Raw genomic sequence first — 22932 nt, 5'->3', positions numbered from 1 at the left:
TGAATTAATATTTTATTAAATTATTGAGAACAAACCCTTTAAATCGAACCATTTTTGTGTTCTTAGACGCTGTTGTTTTTTTAAGCGACTAACAAGCTGCTGTTGTCTCCACACTTGTGCTGTGAGATTCCATTCTTTTGCTTATGCAAATATCAGCAAACAATACATGCCAGATACTATACAACAACAAACACAAACGTTAGTTGTAACTGCTTGTGCGGCACTTGGGAGCCATAAAAAAAGACAACCAAAGCCACAGAAATGGTCGCAGCGAGTTATTTGAAAAGGATAACAACGCACAGCACGACATTACAAACTACAATACAGCATACAAATATCAAATAAAATATGTTTGGCTAACTGAACATAGCGTGAGAGAAAACTACACAAGTAACGAAATGTAAATAAGTGCAACAACAAATCCGTGATAAAATAAAATAATGCTGCAGAAATATGTTGAGCACGTAATAAGCAGGACATTTGAGGCACACTGCAAACGGCTGCTTATTATTTGAGTATAGTTAGCTATTATACTCTATTTTTTTTAAAGGCACCCCAAAAAAATCGCTAGTATGCCTTGCTTGCATACAAAATTACTCAATGTTCTGATCTGGGTCTAAAATTAACTACAATACATACGAAATCGGTGGAGATCCATTAGAGTTTCGACGAGCCAGAGCAGCGCGATATATGCAACTCTGCATAACCTTAAACAGTAATAGGTTATAAGGAATGATTTACTTAGCATAATTTGCAAAAATTGTTGGTAATTTTGTCGAGATTTTCAAGTTATGCCTCCGCAGCGGCGATAATCGTCAGATTCCACTGAAGTTGCTACTGAGTGAGTCACTTTTTTTTGCAATTTTGAAAACCAAAAAAACCTAAACAATACCATGTATGGGACAGCATTTCGTAGTCTAATTTGATCAATTTAAACGCAACGTTGGTGGAGGTGCATGGTTATGGTAGAAGAGCATTTATTTCATCGGCAAACTGTATCGTGTTTTTGCAATATGGCGTCGAATCGACTCAATAATTTGGCATAATCTAGTAGGGCCCTGTGTCTGTTTTGCTCTGCTCTAGGAGGTTGGTATAGATCAGAGCTTGAGAATATTATAAACGATAGATCACCTCTACAGTAAATAAGAAAGTCTTCTCCGAGCAGTTCGACGGGTGAATTCCACTATTTCAACTACTTCTTAATCTCTGACGTTTACCAAAATATTTATGTTACGTCAACAGACTCGAACCAAACCTAGAAATATCAGAATATTTTATGCCATTGGATAGATAACGTTACGTCGAAATGACGTATATTCTTTTAAGTGATTATAAGAATGTTAAAGATTTTAAAATTATTCCTTTTCTTCTCTGCAGTGGTCACACGTTAACTCTTGTTCTCCGCAGCGGATAAATGGTGCAGCCATCATTCCGACATTTTACTGTATATATGATCATATTTCATGCGATATGTTATACACGTAGTCTCATGAGATTTGTACTATCTTAGTTATTTCGTACATCTTGAAACGGCGGTATCTAACGTTGTAGCTGCTTTGGAGACACTAAAACATGTTTCATTAGAAAACCGACGTCGATTACATTGAAACTCGTTAAACCAATTTTTGACTAACGCCAAAGTGGAAGAGAAGTCAGCCTATACAGAATCCAAGTGTTACTCGATTTTCTTTTCCAAAAATAATGTTCATATTTACCGACCGATATTACACTCTTTCGAGTTTGCTCCAATTCGTTCGCAAGTGCACTTTCATACGCGGTCCAACCTAAATTGCGTGTTCGATTGGCATTGGTAAACTTCTCTGACGTTAGTAACGCCAACTGACATTATGACAAATTACATACCCCTCTCAATTGAAATTTGAAAGCAAATACTTTGAAAAAGTGTGTATTTGTGAAGGGTGTTATAGCTTCGGTGCTGCAGTTCCAAGTTAACTTTTTTTTTCTTGTTTTTCAAATTTTAGGGTACACCGATATATATTTTTTAAAGTAGGTTGAATCATCGAAAGCCCGTGGGCAAAACTTTAAGCCGCTAAACCTCACCTACTGCCAACTCAAGACTCTCCCACGCCAACACCGGTGAAGTATTACTTCGTGGGACAACTGATTAATGTTAACTGTGCGAGAGTGTGACAATAATGTAGAATGTCAAAATTCTCAAAGGCATGATAACAATTGCTCGCTCATGCATGCATCACTGCGGCCATTGTTGCAATCTAGTGAATTCTTCATTCTCTCCTAACGCCAACTAGGCAAGCTAATGAAATTGTTGCTACAAGTGAATTCAATTTCACACAATCTCACTCACGCATACACGCAGCCATACACACAAAGTAATTGCATTAGGCAGGAAATAAATTTATTTGGTGCATCTAGTATATAGTGTTGTATATAGTATATTCCTTATATGCTAGTTGATGGTTTCATGAATAATTGATTTGCAAAAATCGGTTGATGCCCTTGCTTTCCCACCTTGCCACATACTTCAGCTTTGTTGTCAGCTATATAGACATTTCATTTAAAAGTGCGCCAAGGACTCAACTGTGCTCTTTGCTATTTACATATGACAATCAGAGAATAAAAGGCTTGAGTATATGGTTACAAATGTAAAACAAACACACGCATATATAGCTATACTGTACTACCTATACTATATACTACTTGTATATGTAAATCTGTTTCATAAGTATGGCATCCTTGTAGCTTTGATTCTGCGCCAATTGCCACTTGTCTGTTATTAGAACACATAATGGCTTAAATGATGTCTATAATGAATGACAACCGTCCTCGTGCCAAACAAGCTTAGTGTGAGCTTTATTAAAGTCCCATACAAATGAGTTTACCCGGTGAGTTGCCACTGAACGTAAGTGCTGTGCATGTGCCCGTTATATGTGTGTATGTAAATCATTGTCGTATTTGCCACACAAAAAGCTGGGTGTGTGGAAAACCTGCTAAAGAATATGCACAAAGAAATCATGAGGCGTATAATTTGTAAAGCTTGCAGTTTAAGCTCCAAGGGATGTGCTGTTGCTAAGTCAACCGAAAAATCGTGCACAACCTCTCACACCGGCTAATTTGAATTCGTGATGATTTAAGAAGAAGGCCTACGCACGGCAGCAGATAAGCTTTCTCGAAATGTTTGTAATCTGCTTTTATATTGAAATTAACAAGTTGAGATAAGTGTCGAGGATATTTTACAATCAAATTTCTTAAATACTAAAAATAGCATTTATATGATATTTAACTGTCATAAGTTAGAAATGTTATGATTGAGTTGTGATAGCTGAAGTGCGCTACATAAATTGCTGATCCATTAATAGCAAACATCTGATCAAATTCGACCCGGACTGATAATAAAAAACTATTTTTTTAAACTTATTTTAGATATATATCCCTAGCAGCGCCCATGGAAGGGTTAACACACGTGGAACGAAGCCAGATAGCAGAGATTAGCGCAAACTGTCCCCACTTCTATGGCCACTTGTAGCTAGTTAGCTTCTGAAAAAACGATATGCAATTAATTTTCCGAAAGGTCTGACAATCAGGATCAGAGCAAAATGGAATGGCTTAAGGACATGCAGGTTCATCAAGAACATGTGAAAGAGCTCTGAACGTAAACTCGCATGTCTTTACTCACACGATCTCGAAAGTACTGCAGAAAATGCAGAGAAGTAGGCATAAGAGAGAGAAGCTGGAACACCAACTATGCTATTGTCCAGCATTATCTAGAACTCGTCTTAAATATCTAGAAGCTTCGCAATTCAAGAGATTAGATGAAGGTTCAAAATTAGATATCAGGTCGCTTTAAAAGTTTGCCAAAAATGTTGACGTCGTACGAACGTCATTGTATTTTGATGGAAGTTTATGTTGACCGTGCCAAAAGTGTTTTGTACCATTTAAAAGTGAAGATTTTGGCTTGGAAGTCGATGGGTCGAACGTATTGGGTGGGTAAAAAATTTTGAAGATGCCGAACTGTAAGCAAATCATCAGCAAAGCCGAATATCCGTGACACCAAGGTAATGTTCTGTATTTGGTGGCAACAGAGGGACGTGCTGTATTATAAGCTTCAAAATTCGGGTGAAACTGTTAATGGAGAACGCCTCCACTATTTAGAAAATAGCGACTGAGAAGTTTTGCCTCACCGGCCTTATAGCACGTACACTGCCACGTCTGACTACCATTTGTTGTCGATGCAGAGCGCCCATACTGCATGCGATTCACAGCAGAACAGTATATCGAAAATTGGCTTGATTCATTCTTGATTATTATGACGTCACAGCTGTCACAGTCGAAACCAAGAAAGTCGAACACTGCTCTATTTGAAATACTGATTGTTTACGCACATATATTTTGACGAAAACCTTGATGTTAGGTAAAGCTGCATTTTAAATTTTGGCTCCCCGCTAGTGGGTGAAGGAGTACCAATACAACTACACATACATACATATGTACATGTATGTATTTATGTATTTTACGCAGTTATATTTTAGATTGTATTTTAATTTGTTTTAAATTTTTTCCACTTACTTAATTGGAAATAAGTCTACATATATCAGCGCGTCGTCGTTGTTGTACGCAGCATGCTAAAGTGTGATGCGCAGCGCCACCCAGAAGCTCAAGTTTAAATGCCGAAGATGACGCCACCAAACGAAAACAAAAGGAACATCGAACGCATCGAGCAACCGAAATTGCAAAATCATCAGTGGCGGCGAGCGGTGCGAGTGTAAAAAGTAGTTCATCATCGGCATCATTGACAAGCAGCAGAAGCTGTAAAAATAAACAACAAGAAAACGGCATATAACATGAAGACGCGGTAAAAAAAAGAGCGCCACAATGCGTCGCGGAACGGTAACAAAACGAAAGTTAAGACCGGACAGCCGAAAAGGTTAAAATAGCCGACAGCGCTGTGCTCATGCCACAAAAAGGGCAAATTCAGCGATGATGCTCAACGTAAACGCCAAAGGCCCACCAATGAATTCCGCAAACCATTAACCAATAGACTGTCCACCGCCCCCCCGCACACTCCGGCAGCACCATCGACGCCATCTAGACTTCTTGCGCAGGTCCTATGTTTACGCCCATTTAGAGTACAATGACCACAGCGCTACAGTTATGGTGCGACGAACAGTTAACACAACATCATCATCATCGGCAACAGCAGCAGCATAAATAACAACAAACAACTGCGTATGCAGCAACAACAAAAAACGTATTCATAAATAACAATAACGGTAGAGCAAAAAAATTTTGGAAGTTGGTACATAAATAAGATCGACTCATGTCTACATACATATGTAAGTATGTGTATGTATGCTTGTGAACTGAAAGCAATAAGCAAACAAACGAAGCAGCCACGTCTGCGACGGACAAACGAAATCAAAGTCAAGCTAACATAAGATGAAAGCGAAATTTTTGTGGAGCCAAAACTGCAGTAGACGCGTGTTGACATTAGGGTGGACGTGCATTGAGCAAAATTCAAAGCCATACATACATATGTATGAAACACGAAAATTTAAGTTTTCCAGTATTCTCTTTCATAGCGTTAAATCGAGTTTTTTGCATCCAATCTCAGCCCCTTTAACTATTAGAACAGTCAAATACATAGACACATAGATTCCAATGATTTCAATGAAATAGTTTTGTCGACTCGCCAAGCGTTGGAGAGTAGTGAATCGAACTAGCTATAGCAGTTCTTGAGTCATAAAATTGCAAATTGAGCCATAGATAATACTGAGGAGAGATATGAAGATTGGAATACAGCTAATATTATGGTATACCTGCTATAAGTATAATATCCATGAAAAGCTTTTCTGCTGGATTGTAGTTTGAGGTTTGGTTGAAAAGAAGTCGAGGCAAAACTTGTTGCACATCTAGGTATTGTATTATCTTAAAAGTAGTGCTTTCGGTAACACTTCATAACGCGAAATATCTTGCCGTCTTGTTCTAACCACTTATGTAGCTAGTAGAACACAATGCTGATTCTTCATTTATTACGCTCTCAACTACTATAACCTTCTTTAACGCGTAGGACGACAATCTAATTCGCATGCCAGCTGTAATGCTCACCTCGGCAAGTCGGCAAAAGGATTTCCCAAACGCAAATCGCTAATGCAACGCAACAAAATCGATCTATTACCAAAGCGGATGATTACTGGGGATGAAAAGTGTGTCACTTACGAAAACGTCAAGGGAAGGCGATCGTGATGGAATAGGGTTGAGCTGGCGCTAACTATGGCCAAGGCAGGATTGAAGATCAGGAAGGTTTTTCTTTGTGCTTGGCGCGCTTGGTAGCGTATCATCTATCATGGGCTGTTTTCCATATAATTAATTTGGATTTGAACTGTCATATTTTGGACCGTCTGTAGGGCACAATTGCGCAGAAGCGGTCCACTTCGGCCAATAAGAGAGGAATTGTAATCCATGTGAACAAGGCCAGGTCACACACACCGTTAGTGACTCGTCAGAAACTCGGTAAGCTTGGTGGCGTGGTTCTCATTCAGCAAGCTTATAGTACCGACCTGGCAGCAAGAGTTTACTAGCTGTTGCTGTTTATGGCGACTAAATTTGCTGGGGAAAAATTCGCCTGAGAGGAAGCTTGGGAAAATCGATTGTGCCAGTGTTTTTTTTTTGCCAATATGGACGAGACTTTCTATGAGAGTGACTGCATAAAATGATCTTCAAAATTACAAAAAATCAACGAACAAAACCGTGAATATTTTAATATATATTGCTTTAAACTGCTTAACTATGCTAAATTGAGTTAAATTTTATTGAAAAGAAAGCTTCTTTAACTATGCTCATACCACGTAGCTGTCTGACACCCCGCGTATTTCAGCGGGTGTTATTAAATCTTGCGTATTGTTTTGTATTTGTAATCAGACAAGTTTTGCATTATCAGCCGCAACTTAAGTCGCTCAAGTTGAAAACAAATTGCGATCGTCATTATTGTACGAAAAAAGGAAAATGGCGACATATTTTGTACGCGGAAAAGCGCTGCGTGTAAACTGCTCTGCAGAGGTAGCGCGAAGGATGCTAAGCGCGTTGAAAAACTTCTGCACGACAAATGTTTTTGTTGTGTGAAATCTCTGCAGAGCTGAGTGTCGCAGCTCGCATTGCTGGCGTCCGGGCGCGTGATTGCGCCAATCCTTTGTTATGCGCCATGCCGAAGTTAGCGAACACCAAGTGAAAGTGGCACGTCGCCGAGAGGATGCGTGGAGGGCAGTAAAGTGTGGCAGCAATGCTGTTGCGATAAAATTATTTGACAAAAGAGTTGCACAAAACGAGCAAAACAACATTGGCGAATTCGGTAGCCAAACAGGGTGGCACCGAATTGTGGGCAAAACAAATTGTAATGACAGCGCCTCACAAAAAAAAAAGCACACACAACAAACAATAAAAACACAATACTTTATATGAAATTTGTCAAAAAAGTAGTGCCACTACGTTGCCGACAGCGGCGAATGCAACGGATTTTGCCAAATAATAACGTGCAAACGTCGAGCGCTGGATAGCGTTGCTGCCGCCTGCTGACGTTATGTGATATTTGCAAGGCTGCGTGCACGTGTGCTTGTGTATGTAATTGCTATGCGTTGCGCTTGCTGAATGTTGCACAAAGCATATTGTTGCTAATTTAATGCGCTGTTGTTGTGCATTTCGCCTGCCACTTTGCAATTGATAAGCACACATTGAGCGCCACAGAATGAGAGCGCGGGTGGCGGCAGACAAAGGTGAAGCTCAAATACATAATACGCATTCGTTAACCGTTGCCAAACCGAAAGAAGGCTTCAGGTGAACCGTTTTGGTGGCAGGGAGAGGGCGGGGTACTGTTGATAAAAGCTCAACACAGCAGCGACGAAGCGCCTGCAAGGCAACGGCGCGCGCGGACTGGGACGTTCGTTAGCAGCGACTACGGCAAAATTGCTTTGTATAACTGTAATCAGCTTAGTCACCCAAAAGGTTTGAGCGTTCTTTTTGGCTTTTATTGCATTATAGTTGGCAGTGTTTGTGCGGCGCTTTGATTTACTTTTGTGCTTAGGTTTTAGGACTAAACGTGTGTTTGGGTGTAATAGATGCGGTGCTAAAAACTGCTATGTAACGGTATTATACACTAATTCAACAAACAAATAAGCCTTTCGTATTTTACTGAAAATGAAAATGTTGTAAACTTACTTATACACGTCAATGCTGCCACCACCCAAAGCTTAAGTTAGGTTAGTTTAGTTTAGGTTATACTGGCCGGCAGTCGCGTCATGCATATATCTACTGGTGCTTAGTAAGCTAGTTCAAGTTGAAGTTTAATTTGCGTGAAAGTATTCGTTATACAGGACGTCAACACTTTTTGCGAACTTTAAGAGCGACTTGTTATCTAGTATCGATACTGTATCTAGTCCCTTGAACTGGCTGGTTAAGGCTGGACAGAAGCATAGTTGGTGTTTCAGCGTCTCTCTCATGCCTACTTCCCTGCACATTCTACATGCATCGTCATTACTACATAATGCTCATTCAGTTCGCATTTTGATGCCAGCAAGTTGTGAACTCTCATTAGGCCCACAAACGTCCTGCAGTTCTTTCGAGATCGTGTGGGTAAAAAGCATGCGTGCTTTTCTTTGGGGCTCCTGCATTTGAACTGGCCAATCCTGCAAGTTCTTTAGGCATTCCATTTCACGCTGATATGTCTGTCAGCTCTTACTGAAATTTCATTATATTGTTTTTTACGTTGTTAGCTATTTCAGTCTTTTTCCTGAACCACACTAGAATGATTTGAAATACCAATTTTGCTCAAGCCACAACTTTTGAAATTAGGAGGATCATAAGATAGCCAAGCTCATGGAAAAAGTCATTATGATAAATAAACCTATGTCATTTCGATAGATAAAGACTTAATACAAACGTTCTCATTTATACTAATAAGTTATATACAAGTTATCAGAGCCCTCTATTGCGACCAAAAGAGAAGAGGGATCTAAAAGCAGCACAATGGGGTTGCAATGGTAGCAAACCTCATCCAAAGGATGGTGAACTCATAGACTGATAACGAACAACAATGTTTGGATAGACATATGACATAGGGACCTGGATTTCCGCTTAAACCAAATATTACTTAGTCATGGGTGAACACTCCCAATATTTAATTCGGTGGTTCCATGAGGAGTCTTGAGTTGGGAGTAGGTTAGGTTTAACGGTTTGAAGTGCCGCACTATGGCTTTGGATGCATCACTCTATTTTAAAAAATAAAAAATTATAATCATAATTTTACTACTCAGTCTTTCTAAAAAAACTGTTATTATGCGAGTTTCTTGCAAATTATGGAAGTATAGAGAAGAAAAGGAAAATAGAATTAGGTAAGCATTTGAGAACATATAGTACCGTGCTGCGATATATCTTGACGTTGCTGGAGCCTGCTCTAAAGTATGGCATGAAACACTTTTGTAAAAAATCAATTAATTGCCAATCACATCCGCTTAAAATTAGAGATCTGCCAGCACAGTAAAAATAACAGAAAATAATGTTCGTGATAAAGCCACTCATTCGTGTGGAAAGCACACTATGAATCCAAAAACCAATCCAAATGAAGCCGAGTCCAAAGACGAAACAGTCAACTGGAAAAGTAGACTGCAAGGGCAGCGACTATATACTTAGTCTCCTTAAGAATATATTGACCGATATGTGCGTCGTGAAATCGTCGGGACATAAATCAATACATTCAGTGTATGGAGGGCTCGACGAACCCATGAACTAATTTCGTAAATTTCTGCAAACAAAGCATATTGCTAAGTGTAACATTCGCATTATATTACAGCAGAAAATTTAAAAATCAACCATGAATCTACATAAGGTTATTAGCCGTTATTTTACTGTACAACCTTTTAAGTACCAAGTAATTTATGTTTATTTGCGCGAACAGAAATCCATAAAATTGCAATAATGCTGCAGGTCACATTCAACGCATGCCTCAGCGCATTTCAACGCACGCCCTCATGTCACCAATAGCGCCACCATCATCCACCACCAAATACTGCCACCACTGCCCACAATTGATGCCAGAACAAGAACAAGCCGAAGAGCATGTAGAATCACAGTAGCTGTCACAACATAAATGGGCATACATGATTGACATTCTTCGTTGATTGATTGAACAATTCGCCGGCGGGTATGGAGGATCATTCAATCCATCGCTACCACCTGACAACCGATTACATCAATGATCGGACCAATGAACGATCAATCGTTGCCTGGCACGGCAATACGGCAGCTGCTCGCCGAGCGTTTGCGAGCGCCGCAATACTATACCGATGCATTTACATACAAACATATTATACATATGTGTGTGCGTGTGTTAGTGTGTGAAGAGCGCAATTGTAGGGCAATTTTTTCACGAAGCTGCAAAGCGCAGATAATTGTTGGCAGTGCTTGGGCTAAAAGTACACAATCGCCGGACACGATCGCAATAATTAACGAACCGAAAACAACCGTGCAATCGGTTGGCTGAAGTGTGCATCAAAATTACGTAGGAGTAAGCGATTAACTTGTGTAAGCAGCGTGGTGTGGCATTAACAGTTGCAATGATCATTATAAATATTATATTTTCAGCGGTAACCGATCGCTAACCGTAAATGAAAATAAAAATAATTAAAGTTGTTGAGCTGCTAGGTAATCGATTTCCATTATTTTATGGCTATTTTCGACAATTTGCCTATCAGAGACCTATTTTTTCTTCGCTGTACCCAGCTTTGATGCCTGCTCAAAGAATACGCAGTCAAGCAATCACAAAACTGTCTCAGAAGTTTATTTAGTACGAAATCTCTACTTTTTAATGACATATAGTAAGCCGATCGCGCTTATACAGTACGAGATACAGGCTACTATAGTATCTATTGAAAAAATAATGTATTATTTTTTACTAGATTTTATAAAGTGTCTTTATGTGAGATTTCACTGATTTTTTTCTAAATATTTTGCTTAACTTTCGAACTATGAATACTAGAGAATAAGTTTTTTATTTGGAAAATTAATTTTTTTGTGTGAGTTTAAAAATAAAAGTTCAGTTTATTACAATTTCCTAGTGGCAATGCGAAATAGCTGTCAAGCCAAATGTCATAGCAAACATGTTATGTATTGTCGAATTTGAAGTGCAACCATTTCTTAAAAGATTTTCTGTGTATTGTCTAAAAACTGTTACTGTCTGATGTAGTTTGTAGGGCGAAGGCGTTATTGGTACAGGCAAAGCATACGCCGCTTCCTTACTTTATGTGGACTATATTATACTTCAGACTCGCTGCAGAGGCGCTTAATTTATGAATAACTGTTTAAAGCAATCTTATGTCTGATGATATCTCGACTATAAAGCAAATATCTCGTTATATTCTAAAAAAAATTTGGGGTCTGATACATATCACGAGTATAAATGAAATATAAAAATTCGCTGCATCCTGCAGCATAAAACTATTCCACTGTGCAGTGCTTTGTAATTAATCAGTTCAGCAAAATAAAATCATGTAAGTTTGCAGCACACATACATACAAACATAAGTGACTCTTGTGACATGGTGACTTGTAAAGATCACTCATCAAAGACTTCCCCAGGGAGACAACAAAACCATGTGAATGGAAGTACCTCGCGCATCGCCAACCACCGGAACAGTGAGAGTGATCATTACAAAGCACACAACGTTGAGCAAATCAAGTTTGCTATTTTTTGTGTGTATCTTCGTTATTTATTCCTGTTAATATCGGTTTGTTGTGTAGCTGACCGCCGGTGGTCGGTGGTCACACAAACGAGTGCCATGCGATTATTTGTTTACTTGCATGTTAAGCACTCATCATTGGCGCTTAAATGGTTGCAAATCTATCATCGAAGGGCCTAGGGCACTTTACAACACCTTAATGCTGCCCAAGTCATATGTGCCACCACCTACTGATGAGTTGCGGTTTGCGCAGGGAATCTGGAGCAAAAACTGCCTTCGGTTATGTGCTCTTAAAAGATCTCGAAGATAAGTTAACGATTAGTGAGCAGGAAGTGCGGCAAGCGGGTAAAGCAACGGAGTTACAGAACAATATATAATATTTATGTATATGTAGGTGTTTGCAGATTGTAAATTTTCTATATACATAGTATGTGTACATATGAGTTATTGTAGAATCAGGTAAGCAATTTTAGTGCTATGATTTGTTGAGAAGTTTGTTGAAACTATGACGGCCAACCATACGGTGCTATATAGAGCATTATTTAGAACTGCTGCAATAAGATAACATCATCAACAATATAACCGACCAACGGACCATCCATAAAAAAATTAGGATCACGACGAAAATTCAGATCCGGATGCCGGATGGTTGGCATTGTATATGCCCGAAATTAATTCTTTGCTTCATCCCGATGTAAATAATATAAGCTACATTGGGCCAAACCTCCGGGTCTTTTGTTCAATAAATCAAAAGGTTCAGGATCACGGCACAGTTTGATTCCGGGATGCCTGTCTGACATTGTATATGGCCGGAATCGGTTCTTTGCCTCATTTATGTGAACATAGCATGAGCTAACTCGGATCAAATAATCGAACCATTTGTTCAATCAAACCAAAATATCGCAATCGCGGCCCAGTTTGATTCCGGGATGCCTGTTTGACATTGTATATGGCCGGAATCGGTTCTTTGTCTTGTACCTGTCCATATAATATGAGCTACGTTGGACCCAACCATTGGAGCATTGAATTAAAAAGTTTAGGATCACGTTACATATTAAGAACTTTCCAAATATTTGTGCTTGTTTTGCATTCTGAGGTGGTTTGTTATTGTATATGGCCAGTATAGGTCTCATGCTTCACCCACATAACGGTATTTGTTTGAATAATAGCCAAATCATCCACCACATAATGGTTAGTTACGCAAATGTTAGGTTAAAATGTCTATAGAATAACGTAGAATCCCAAATATTAACTATGATGATTAACTAGCATGACAAAGGATTTTCTCATGAGCAATTGAACCAAAAATTAATCACAGGACGTCGTAACACTTACTTTTAGGAGACATTTTATATTTGACTCACAACATTTCATTATGTTTTCTTAAATACTATATAGATTGGGTTACAACCACGCCTTATTTCATTGCATCTCATTTTGAGTACTGTCAGCTGTTTTCAATCAAATATTATCAAAGAACGTACCGAAAATGGATGAAATTAGTCCGCAACTATCGAAGTACTAAATTGATGATTTCTACTAATTTAATTTCAAAGAGGATAGGAGTACAGGGACAAAGACACAGGGAGCATCTATTGTATATACGGACGGGCTCGAATTAAATAATCTAGTGGAAGGTGGTGTCTTTTCAGCTAAATTACATACCAGAAACGCCTTCCGACTGCCACACCGCTGCAGTGTCTGTGATATTCCCGGCAAGTAAGAAGTAAATAAACTAGCCAGAGCAAGCACCACTCCTACAATTAGATTCCGATAAAGAGGGAATATGCCTCTGGCTACTTGTAGATAATTAATCATAATAACAGATATAGCTGTGTCTCGGTGGAGGCAATACTTGACTGGCTCAACAAGCAAACACACGTGATGGGAATATGGGCCTCACATGTCGACTGTTAAAATTCAGAAAGAATGACATAACAATTTTGTAGGCCTAGTAGGAGTCCCAACTGCTGACTTAATGGCATACATGCTACCAGACTGGGAATACCTATCAAGACTCTTTTAGAAGCAAGCCAAGAGGTAGAAAAAGCAGAGATTATCGAACATCTTCTATGCGAATTGGTGAACTTTATCAGGAGCACAGGGTGGCTCAGAGAGCAAATAATAGCGTGAGGAGATTTTAGTCGCGGTGTTTTCACAATGAGCCTCCTAGAGGCTTAAGTGCTACGTCGGACATCCCCCCTAATATTTCTGACACAGTTTTAAGAGGAATTTATCATTTCAAAATTCACGATTTATTTAACCACAAAGCAGCACTAATGGTTGTTGTTGCAGAATCATGCCGAGTTGACAGTCCTAGGCCGGATGAAAATGTAGGTCCGTTCCGGTTACGTAGACCCGACTGTGGTGAAAACGTTTATTCACATATTTAATGTGAAGTACAATCGATACAATTAAGTTCTGAACATAACATTAGTCTGCAGGAAATAAACAACTTCGAAGAGGCCATTCAATGTCACAATTTCTTGAAATTAGTGAATCTCCAAATTCATCTTATTTGTTCTGAAGCTGAAAATTGAAATTAAATTTTGCGATTAATATTCCTTTAACAATTTTATTTTGTTTGCGTGAGCCAAGCGTAAAATCGTTAAATGTCTTTAAATTAATTTTTACGTTCTTCGCTAACACACACTGAAGGCAGTAAAGAGGAGAAAGAGAGAGTAGCGAGAAGAATACTCACGGCGACCTCAGCCAAGCTTGGTTGCGCTTACCGCTGCGTGGTTTTATTATAATACAGTAATAATATGCTCTTTAGTATCTAATTATATATTTAAAGCTCGGCTTCGTGCAAAAAGTGTAAATCTTCAAAAATTTTATAAGTCTTGATGTTTTTGTATACAAGAGACTGTCTCGCAAAGCAAAACACATAATTACAGTTGTTGGTGTTAAATTGCGGCTGCTTAACGGTAACTAACTATGCAGCCGAATTTCATATTGAGCGCTCTTTAATTTTAGCGGCGACGAGAATTGTATGTCGAAATCGAAAAGGACGATTGTGGCATACGTAGAGGACGAGTGCTGCAGGCGCTGTAGGCAGCAGATCAAAACCGAAATGGATGCATAATTAAATTGTAACCCAAAAAGTAGATTGCGGCGCTTGAGCTGGTGATAAATATTAAGGGTAGGACAATGACATTAACCAAAGAAACTTTTTAACAATAATAATAATAATTTGAATTTTGATTGATAACTGCGCGTTTTTTCGATATTAAGTCAAAATAAGTAGCACAAATATTTTTTTTTTTAAATAACAAGTAAGAAGGTGCTAAGTTCGCGCGTAACCGAACATTTTATAATATCGCAATTTGCAAATTAAGAATGCACACAGGGTGAGCAATATATGTATAAGGCATAAAATCAAGCAGTTGTTTGTAAAACCGAATGTTAGGTATATGGGTACTTGGGGTAGTATTGCCCTAATTTCATCCATTTTAGGCGTGGGAACACACTGTTATTAGAAACAGATTCTTTCTGAATTTCAGTAAGATTTCTTGCATATTGACCGATAGATGCGGTATAACGTCAACCGGAAGTTCGAAAATATTTACCATATATATATATTATGTATATGGGCTATTGAAACCAGGGCATGCTGATATCACGAAAATATTCTCCACAAATTTCAATACTAGACCTCACAGATTGACCGATAGTTTTGTAAAAAATCAACCATATGCACCGGGATACACATATTTGGTGTCTGGGTCCTTGAAAAATTACAAGTTACCACGACATCGCAAGTAAAATTTTTTGCTTGAAAATAAATAATTATCATCTAAGGGTCATACCCCTAATAAACATTCTGGTATTGTGCATATGTATGTGTGCACTTATTTAAATGATCTGCTAGTGCGTTAACATTATGCCACTGGTTGTGTGTTCGTTGATAATTGCGTGTTTAAAAAGTGTCTACAATAATGTTGATGTTGCATGAATTTGGCTTTGCAACTCTCCAACATAAGCATATACGTAAATATCTGCAAATATTTGCAAATATACAATATATGAGAAGCAAAGTGTGCTGGCCAGCGAATATATGAGCGAGCGAGTGTATTTGCTTTTGCTGACATGTGGAATGGACATTGTTCGAAATGTCATCAGCAAATGCAATCACATTTGACCAAATGGAAACCACTTGGATTGATTGGTTTCACTACGAATTTCGCCATTTCCTCCACCCACACATTGCCACGCGGCAATTGCATAATCAACGCCTGACCGCAGCATCAGCAGGAACCGCAACACACACACACACACATTATTATATATATATATATATATATATATGTATATATAGGTACTTGTATAACTATCATAACGGTTGGCTGACAGTTTGAGCCGTTTTGGCGGCAGCAAAAGCGAAAATTGCAATTGACACTAGCAAAGTCAGAGTCGAGTTTTAATTTGTGTCAGAACGCAACGGAACCCATCAAAATTGGGGTAGTCGAAAAACGACAACGGTCGGCGGTTGGCGGTCGTTGACGCGCTGATGATGGACAGGTTAGCAAAGCGTTAATGATAGCAGTAATAAAAGCAAAAAAAAAACAAAAATAACCAAAAACCGCAACAAACTTCGCAAAACACACAACAATAAAAGCATGAGAAGAGCACGGCGAGCTGAGAGGTGGGAACTGAGCAAACGCACTGACTGACGAGCCGGAAAAGCCTTCCAAAATATGTTGTTAAAACGTTACGCTGCAAACATCAACAATGAAACCAAATCTATATATATATGTAAATATATAATATATACATACATATATATACATATATATTTATGTTTAGCAAGGCAAACGCGCTTTATATGTCGACATGTATGAGTATCTTATAGGTTTGTCTGTCTGTGCCGGCGACTTTTGGAATTCACCTGCAACGTAATCATTGTGTTGGAAAAAAGAAACGTCAAAAAAAAAAACCACATACACAAACACACCAAATAAAACTGGGGAAAGAAGGCAAAGAACTGCTGAATTGGCACGTAGAAATTCCAGGAAATCCCTTATGCAACGCACGCCCAAGTAAGCGATAGCCGCAACAAAAACGCTGGCTGACTGCGTTGACCGCAAAAAAGGTAAAATTCATTTCAAACACTGTCTCCGAAGGTGGCAAATACAGCGGAATCATGTCTGTGCGACAGACACATGTGCACATTTCGGCTGAACTGTAAAATGAGAAGGTGGCAAGTAAGAAAACTCCGAACATGATTAGAAACATATTTAGCTACATACATGTATGTATGTGCACAAGGGCAAAGCCTGTGTGTACATATATTGTATTATGTATTTATATATATGTTTATATATTGTACAATATGATTTTTTGCATAAAAAATATTTTTGCCTGAGAATTTCTAATATGATAATTTAATGCCTTCTACACATGCGACGGTTATTACTTAATTTTTACACGCTAAACTGGATATATGAAGTTTGTCACGATGTTTGTAATACCCAAAAGAAAACAAGAAAAACTGTTAACTTCGGTTGTACCGAAGCTATATACCCTTCATAAATACAAAGGCTTCTCAGAAGAACTTGATTCCGAACGTTCAATTTGTATGGCAGCTATATGTTATACTGATCTGATCTGAACAATATCTGCGAATATTACATTGTTGCCTTAGAAAATAACTTATGCCCAATTTTGTGAAGATACCTCAACAAATAAAAAAGTTTCCCATACAAGCACTTAATTCCGATTGTTCAGTTTATATGGCAGCTATATGCTATACATACATACATACATACATATATAAATGAATGAGAGTGACGCGCTGAGACGATTTAGTCCTGTGCTTCTGTTCGTCTGTCTGTTTAGCCGCGAAGTTTTGCACACGTCCTGCTCTTCTCAATTCGCTGCTCATTTATCGAAATTGCTGATATCAGAGCGCTGTGTAGCTGTCATACAAAGTGATCGTTCCAGATTAAGTTTTTATATGCACAACCTTTTTATATGCAAGCTAACTTCACGAAATTCGGCTGAGATTATTGTAAATGACAACGCCACAATTTCTTTACAAATGTCTGAAATGTGCTGATCGATTCACTATAGCATGCCATGCAAACTGAGCGCTGAAAATCAAGTTAAAAATTTTTATGAAAAATCTTTTTTCCTTAAACTTAACTAAATGCGACTTGAAGGCTGTTTATATCAAACCACGTGGCTATAAAATAACAGCGAAAGCTTTTAACATATGCATATATTGTGTAGATTACACCAGTACCATTCTTTAAATTATAGTTATAGAAAATCTTGAGTTTTTGCTAATAATTATATATATGACCAACGCAAATATACTCGTACTACTTGTTTCACTTAATTATACGTTAACATTATATTTGACAAACCAAAAAAAAATAAATAAAATAAATAAATGTTAGACCTAATAGTAGTTGTGTCTGCATACTTTGTTCTCCAGTGAAACTATCATCTTACCCACCAGCGCTACCGACAGACAGACCAAACATAAGTTCCGTTCATTTGTTGTGACTTTGATGATTCAGTTTTTCTGCTCTTTTTGATTGTATTGAATTTCATTTCACATTTGCAAGTTAGATCGTGACATTTTGGCGAACAGTAGATCATTATGTACGAGTGTAAGCATAATTTTTTGCAGAGCAGCATATGAATCATGTATTCGAGAATTGATACAGCTAGTTACGAGTAATTGGGTGATCCCTTTGCTGACGTCGCGCGAACGTCCACGCATTTATGCGCTTAACTTGCAATAGTGATGAGATTCTTATGTAATCGATTATAAAACTGAATTCAAAGATTTTCAGTATTAATTTTTATAGAAAAAAAAATAAAATAATTTTTATTTTATTGCTCGCGCTTAATTAATAATTGAGCGAGTGCTATAAAAGCTTGAATACTTTAAAATTTATAATAAACATAAATCGTTAGCTTAGATATTCAAAAATATTGCCTTAAAAGGATTTTTCAAAATTCAGAAATTATTTTCGAAATTACAACTATTTAAGTGGCGTGGCAACTTTAGCCTTAACTTAAACTTTAAACGCGTTTTTCTCTTGAAAATACTTTTTCGAAGCGGTCCTCACGATATCTCTTAAAATTTAGCATAAATATTCTTCAAAAAAACTGTGCCGTATGCACTTATAAAAACTGAAAGTTTCCAAACTGTAATATTATAATAAAAAAACTTAAAAAAAAAATTAAAAATAAAATTTTTTTAATCAGTTATTATTTTTGAGTGAACTCTATCTAAATCTGTATATAATCTGTAGTATTAAAAATAAAACAAATTAAAAAAGAACATTTTTAAAAATATAAAAATATTAAAAAAAATATTGTTCGAAATTAAAAAAAAATTTTTTTTGAATCGGTTTTAATTATGGGTGTCCACCATTTTGTGAAAATATTTTTATAGTATATATACGTTTACTTTCCTAATTTATATTTTTTTTTGCGTGACTTTTTGTTTAATAAATAAATAAAAAAAATGTACATTTTAGAATTTAATGTACTTTAATAAACGGTGATTTATGTTGAAAAATGTTGAATTCCTATAATTCCGTAGCCGATCACCAGGAGGACCGCCGAAAAACTATCTGACGGTGAGGAAGATTTTACTGCTTAAAATTATTTGAAATCTAAATATCAAAAAAATTTATTATGAAAATAGATGCATACAGATATTGGACTCTAATCACTAGTTAAAATTTTAAATTTTGACAAAATGGCGGCCTTGTAAAAAAGGCGTTTTTTGTAAAAGAATAATTACAATTCAGAGTGGCGTACAAAAACTGAAATTATTATCAAAAATCGCATTCATTCGATCATTACCAGAAAAATATAACGAAAAAGATCCTGAAAAACTTCAAGTCGATCGTTCAGCTGTTGCGGAGAAACTTTTCTCACCGTCTCTAAAAACAATGTTTCGAAAAAAACGCGTTTAAAGTTTGGGCGCCGATTACACTGAGGAACATTTTTTTTTTACAATACGCGCATATCTTCGAGTCTATATGTGGGCTTAAGGGGTAACATGGGTTTCACGTCTGCAAAAAAAAAAAATGTTTCATATATTTTTATTAAATTCTAAAACGTGTCTAGAATATTGCACTAAATGCTCAAGTTCATCCGAGAAATAGTTTTGAAGATACAGCTTTGAAAAGAAACTGTGTTTTCAAATTTGGTTGTGCAGATTTCTCATGAACCACTCAATCGATCTTAATGAAATTTTACACAGGTCTTGATATATAATTCACAAGGTCTTGAAGCGTAGGATTTTTTTTGTTTCAATTACAAATTTTTAAAAAACCAAAAACGTCGAGGAATTTTCACCAAAATTTGCATGTTTTTTGTAAAACCGTCTGCCAAAAATACAATTTTCACTTTATTTGTTTTAACTTCTAATTAATTTATAGTAAATAGTCTTAGTTCAAACACATATTTTTTTTTGATGATCCTGTCAGAAATTCTGCTCTTAACGCGGAAGCAACTTTTTTCCTAGGGACTGCCAGAAATGACGTCGTAACGACCGAGTTTTAAATATTTTCCTTTGGAAATTTCACAAAATTTTTATCAAATATGTATCTAAGTCTATCTATGTCTAGGAATAATAAAAAGTTTGAATAAAAAATTAAATTTTTTATAGAAAGTTTTTTTTTTTTGAAAATAGGGCTTTTTCTGCTCGACAAAACCCATGTAATCCCTTAACTTAAAATTTTCGTAGAATTTTTTCAAATATATTGTAGTATAGGTACGTTCGATATACATATGTATGTATAAGAAAAAAAATTTCGATGTTATGAAATTCACAAGTGGTCTAATCTCTTAAGTGAAGCATATGTATATGTATATACATACTTGTATGTACAAATTTAAGAAAAAAAATTAATTATAAGAATTTAAATTTGTAGCACCTTTTCATACATACATACATATATGACGTTTACATTCGGCCATAAACGCCAAAAAGTCCTCACCATTATTAGTCTGCTTTTCCTTGGCTTTGTTGTTGGTGTTTTTTTTCAATCAGCTTTTTCGGTTTTTTACTGCTTCATGCTGCGACTGCCGCTTCGTGACAGCGCTCGAGTTTTTCCGATTATAAAATAGTTGGCAATTTTCTTCATATAAGGCATAAAAAAAAGTATTTATGTATATATATATATATATACATACATATATACACGGCTATGTGCATGCATGCGTGTGTGCGGTTGTTTTTATTTGTTTTATATATATTTTGCCGAATTCGTTCGATTTGCTCGCTTGTTGTTCTTCGCCATTTTTATTGTTATTGTTCTTTTGATTTTAGCTTTTCTCCGGCATTTTTTGCTTGCGCGTAGTCAAAAAACACCAGCAAACACTGCAACGTCAGCTGCGCGGTCAGCGTCGACGGCAACAGCCAGCAATGGCTTCGGCTGCGTACGCTGCTCAGCCAAAGTTGACGACATTTCTGCCGTTGTCGAGTCGAGTCTTTAGTTTCCTCTTTGTGTGGGACTTCGTCTATTGTTTAGTGTCTGATCTACTTGTGTTTCAATTCCGTACGAGTATTTGCACTTGTGTTGTGCTTGTGTTGTTTGTATTGTTTCTGCTGCCACTGTAAGTGGGGACAATGTTATTCCTTGAGATGTTGCCTTGTACAGTGGGTAAAAATGTAAAAAAAATTAAAATTTCGTAATAAAATCAAGCAAAATGTTGCGCATTAAATAATTAGCAGCCAGTCGGAGAAGTTATAAAATGTTTAGATATCGAAATTTTTCATTCGTTTTTTAAAAGTCCGCATTTTTTTTAACGTCTATTAAAAAAAATATATATATTGAGAAAGTAGTAGTAGTCAGTAGTTTAACCCTTGGCTATTTTTCTTATCCACCACTTTTTTAAAAAAAAGTGTTTTTCTTTAGAGCTGCGTATTGTGAGAGTTTGCGAGCTCACTTAAATCTAAGAGGGTATTCTAGTGTAGAATTTTAAAAAACTTTATTTCTTTTTTTCATATATTTAAAGTATTACGATTTAAGAACATGTCTACGAGAGGATTTTTGAAAATTTAAATTATTTTCGGAGATATAGACATTTTACTGGTTAACTGACCCGGCCTCCAAACTGGTTCGGCTGGGTCCAATCTAACAAAAGCCATAACGCGAAACTTTAAATGCGTTTTTCTCAGACCAGATTTTTTCAATACGAGTTCTAATGGACCGATTTACTTGAAATTTTAAGAGAATCTTCTTTATAGACCTCGCTTTGAACTAGCCTCATCCCAAATTTCAATTTCAAATTATTTTTTAAATACGATAAAATAAAAAAAAATCATTTTTTTTCAAACAGCCGCCATTTTCTTTATCCACTTAAAAGTCTCTATTTTAGAGCTCTGAATTTTTATTTCCTTCCTTTAGTTGTTTATAAATATTTCTAGGTTTTACAAAAAAGTTGTAAAAGAAAAAATTTAATTTTACAAAGTTATGCCTGAAGTTGAAAAAAAAGCGTAAATGCTCAATCAGTAAAACTTATAAACTGCAAAAACTATCTATGAAAATTGCCAGTTTTTGGCAATTTATGCTTAACCGATTTCATAAAGCACTACAAATTAGAAATTTTGAAATTCTATTGCTTCCCATCAGAAAATGCTATAAATATGTACCTATGTATGTATTTAGAGAAAATGCATGCCGAATTTTAAGTGAATCGGTTAACACTTAAGATTTTTTTGACCAACCCTTCGAAAAAAATTGCTTCGGCAAAAATGCGCGTCAATTATTAATATACTCATAGTCTATCTTAGTATTATATTCGTTTTAAATAAACCCACCGAGTTGCCGCGACAGCCAATGTCTAAAATTCGACACATAATTCGAATTCCGAAAAATTAGATTTTAGCAAATATTGCTGTATATTTAAATTATCGGAATAAAAAAAAATTTTTTTTAATTTCTAGACTAAATTAGGGTTGACCGCTAAAGTTTGTCTCTTGTAACATCTTGCAGTAGAGTCGAAGTTTTTTTGTATACCTAAACGCTCTTTGTAATACCAAAAATTAATAAATACAGGCATACTGTTATAAATATATACTAATAATATAATATAATATATATAACTGTATATACTTAATATAACGAGATAATTTGGATTTCTGTCTGTCCTGGATGGTAAACGCTGCTCCTATGCCGCTCGTCTATCTAAATATATATATATTCTAAAAATGTATATGTATGTTTATATATAATATAAACTGAACAAACAAAAAT

Source organism: Bactrocera oleae, chromosome 4 (genome assembly GCF_042242935.1).
Source record: "Bactrocera oleae isolate idBacOlea1 chromosome 4, idBacOlea1, whole genome shotgun sequence".
Lineage (NCBI taxonomy): Eukaryota > Metazoa > Arthropoda > Insecta > Diptera > Tephritidae > Bactrocera > Bactrocera oleae.
Note: the sequence above shows the minus strand (reverse complement) of the source record.